A 4,375-nucleotide genomic window follows, 5' to 3' on the forward strand; every position below is an offset into this window, starting at 1 on the left:
TTCCTGCCTGGAGGATCCCATGGATACGAGCAAGCTACAGCCCATGGACACTACTGGAGCAACTTGAGCACACATGCAGACTCTAAAGCACCTCCTTGCGTGGACAGCATCCGGTGAACCGCGTGTCAGATCCAAAGTGCTCAAGCGCTTTGGAATTATTCATTAAAATCTCTGTGACACAGAGTTTTCTTCTAGAACAACCCAGGACCCAGGTCCACTCGGAGGAGCTGGAGGAAACTAAGTCTTCTCTGTGGTCAATTTGGGGACACCAGGTCACTTTTCAGAGAAGAGTTGCTTGCCCTGGGGTCCTGACCAAATCTGTGAATTTTCAGTGAAAACTCACAGAAGCCTCAAACCAACTCTTCTTTACTTAGTTTGTGGGGACTGCCTTCTGACTTGATGGTTTGTCATCTCCTCTAATGTTTCCCCTTTTAAGGGGATTAACGCCTCCAATATTTTCTGGTTAAGTGATGATTTGTTGATTTCCTGTCCTCCCATTCAGTCTCTGGAATGTTGACACGTGGTTAATTTCAGCTTCTGTTAAATCACCATGGCCCTTAGGGCTCAGATCCCATGGTCCCGGGGCCTAGCTAAGACATTTGAGAGCCAAGGTCTGGGGCAGGGGAGGTGAAACTGGAGAAGCCTGGGTTTAAACTTACATTATCTCTCACACTGCTAGTGGGAGGTCACGGCTGCACTGTTCCAAGATTTTTGGTCTCCACAGCAGGGTGCTTATCACAAGAAAATGTTAAAGGAATTATGCTGTGGGCTTCCAGAGTCACTACATGGATCTCGGGAGAACCAAGAACTGGACCTTTAATCTCCTTTCTTGGCCTTCTCTCATCTGTGCAAACCTGAGATTGAAATGCAGACGGGTGGAACTCACCCCACGAAGAGTGGAAGCCCCAGGAAGCAGAGATCCGGCTGTTCTCTGAAGGGTTTGAATCAGTGTTATCTATCGACTCAAATTGACCACAGCAGCAAAAGATTCCTTTTTCAATTACTTATAATAGTCCAATCACACACTAGCTTACTCTACACATTTTTATTTCTCCCTTGTACAGACTCTCCCAGATTTTCCAGGCTGTTTAGGAAATAATTGCCATATAGCACCATTCACTCCATAGGGTAACAACTCCTGAAGCTTTTACCCAGTACCAGGTACCATTGAAGTAAAAAGTATGCTTTTCTTAATCATTTGCTCCTGAGATAATAGAGGTTTTTTCCAAAACAGAGCAGCATTCCTTTATTCAACAAGTTCTTATTAATAACCTACTATGCTCCGGAAACTCAGCTTGGTGCAGACAAGCCCTTCCCGCCATCCGTCCTATATGACATTGTTAGTTAAGCAAACTGACATGATATGTGAGCAAAACACAGTGTGGTGGGAAGTGCTGTGGAGACAGCTAAGCAGAGAAGGGGGCTTGGAGAGCCAGGAGCCTCTTTCTGAGAAGGCGACATGTGAGTTTCAATGCCAGATGCTCCATCAACAGCTCAAGGCTTCTCATGGTGGAGTCTGGGCCGCTCGAAGCTTGGATTGGACTAGATGTGCCTAAAAACAGTAAAAGGCTATGACTGGAAGTGCCCCTGCTGTGCAGCCCTGTCCATTGCACTAGTAGAGACACCAGCCCCTGAGAGGTTACCTGACCAAGCATGTCCCCACTCAGTCACGCCCCTGTACACTGTGCCTCACGTGTGGACACTTAGGTCTAATTACCTTTCCTCTCCCTGAGAATCTGGAGTCCACTTGCCCTACCCCGACATTGCTTATGGAAAAACCTCTAGTCTTTGCCAGGAACCAAAAGGCAAGCAACACCCCGAAACCATGTCCCTTGTCTTGGACCCAGCATTGGCTGCAGCTCCCCATCAGGGTTCATCAGGTCATCTTCTCCCTGGAGTGGAATTTTACCTTTACCTCTTTAGCTTTCAGAGCAGGTATCGTGCGTGCTCCCTCAAGCACCTGAAATATAAGCTGCTACCTGCCTTGATCTCCAAGCAGGAGGTGAATTACACAGAGGACCATGCACACCTCTGCTATCTTTACACACCAGCACGTCTTTAGCTAACGTGTTATGACGCTAAAAGCGCTGGCTCTTCTCTCTATGGTTTTATAATGTATGTCAAACATCCATGCCTTCTTTCTACCTGCTTCAGAAAGAGCAGGTGCAGTATTTGACACGTGTAAGTAACTGGGGCTCTTCTGCGGTCAGTGTGTGCTACAGGGTGGCAGGTCTGCAGTGTTCTATCAGCCAAGCCTATGCAGCCCAGGGGCTGTCATATCTTTGAGCAAAGTGAGAGTGAGGCTTCTGCTCAACCATCCAGACAAATAGGGGACAAAAGAAGACACTCATACTTTGGATGACCTGTCTCCTGAGAAATCTATATGCAGGTCAAGAAGCAACAGTTCGAACTGGACATGGAACAACAGGCTGGTTCCAAATAGGAAAGGGATATGTCAAGGCTGGATATTGTCACCCTGTTTTTTTTAACTTATATGCAGAGTACATCATGTGAAGTGCTGGGCTGTATGAAGCCCAAGCTGGAATCAAGATTGCCAGGAGAAATATCAATAACCTCAGATATGCAGATGACACCACACTTATGGCAGAAAGTGAAGAGGAACTAAAGAACCTCTTGATGAAAGTGAAAGAGGAGAGTAAAAAAGTTGGCTTAAAACTCAACATTCATAAAACTAAGATCATGGCATCTGGTCCCATCACTTCATGGCACATAGATGGGGAAACAATAGAAACAGTGGCAGACTTTATTTTGGGGGTCTCCAAAATCACTGCAGATGGTGACTGCAGCCATGAAATTAAAAGATGCTTGCTCCTTGGAAGAAAAGTTATGACCAACATAAACAGTATGTTAAAAAGCAGAGAGGTTACTTTGCAAACAAAGGTTTGTCTAGTCAAAACTATGGTTTTTCCAGTAGTCATGTATGGATGTGAGAGTTGGACTATAAGGAAAGCTGAGCACTGAAGAATTGATGCTTTTGAGCTGTGGTGTTGGAGAAGACTCTTGAGAGTCCCTTGGACTGCAAGGAGATCAGTCCAGTCCATCCTAAAGAAATCAGTCCTGAATGTTCATCAGAAGGATTGATGTTGAAGCTGAAACTCCAATACTTTGGCCACCTGATACAAAGAGCTGACTAATTTGAAAATGCCCTGGTACCGAGAAAGATTGAAGGCAGGAGGAGAAGGGGACGACAGAGGATGAGATGGTTGGATGGCATCACTGACTCAATGGATATGAGTTTGAGTAAACTCCAGGAGCTGGCGATGGGCAGGGAAGCCTGGCGTGCTGCAGTCTATGGTGTCACAAAGAGTCAGACACGACTGAGCAACTGAACTGAACTGAGCTGATACCTTGGATGAAAAGCTCGTAAGATGCTAGTATTTGCTGGGATATTAAAGTTAACATATCATCCTGATCCAGTTATCCTTTAATTCCTCAAGTGGGGGGAAAGAAGTCCTGTGAATAAATAGTTCAGCTTGGTAAATGTTATAAATGTGATAGGTTACCAAATCCCATAGCGTTACAGAGAAGAGGAACATAAGCCCTGCTTGGGTTGGAGTCAGGGAAAGCTTTTTACAGGAGGTGAAATTCAAGCTGGGTCTTGACGGATGGGAACTCATTGTTGGAGGAAAGAAAAGGCATTGGGGGAAGCAGGCACACCACGCATGAAGGCATGGAATTCTGCGAGAATAGACATGGGTCCAGGAACAGGAGTCATTCCAGATGGTTGGAGTTTGAAGTGTGGACAGGACAGTGGAGTGAGCGCTGAGGCCACAAGCCAACAGGACCCCAGGAAAAGGGTCTATGTGTCCCCTGTTCTTTGGTGGGTGGATCGTTACCTGTACAAATCCCCATCTTCAAAGGTGAAGACTGTCTCAACCACGTGCCCATCAGAATCATGAACTTACACTTCACACCAGGCTCCTACGAATGTCCAGATGTGCCCACTGCTTCCGAGGGTCGTCATCTTTCATGGGTCCACGGCAGAGCAGCAGGTTTTCAGCTGTTCTGGAACTGGTGAGCTTTAGCTCTTTACCAAAGACTGTCTTTGCACACCAGCTCTTGCCAGCATCACTGGGCAGCCTGAGCTCTCTCAGTGGCTGTGATCGCTATCATCCTAATCATGAGATGGGGCCCCATCATGGAACCAGACCCTGTTACGCACAGGTGCTCAGCTTAGCCTGGGGTCTCCACGTCACCGTCGGATGCGGCACTGACAGACAGAGCTCACTGGGAGCTGGCAGCTTCGCCAGCCCTGAGACAGGACCGCGTCACTGCAGTGATTTCACACGAGAGCGGAGGGCAGCTTTGGGTGGTCTCCATCTTTCTCTGTGAAGCAATAGAGCTGTTTGAATGT

This window comes from Bison bison, unplaced genomic scaffold, assembly GCF_000754665.1.
Source record: "Bison bison bison isolate TAMUID 2011002044 unplaced genomic scaffold, Bison_UMD1.0 scf7180017864456, whole genome shotgun sequence".
NCBI classification, from domain to species: domain Eukaryota; kingdom Metazoa; phylum Chordata; class Mammalia; order Artiodactyla; family Bovidae; genus Bison; species Bison bison.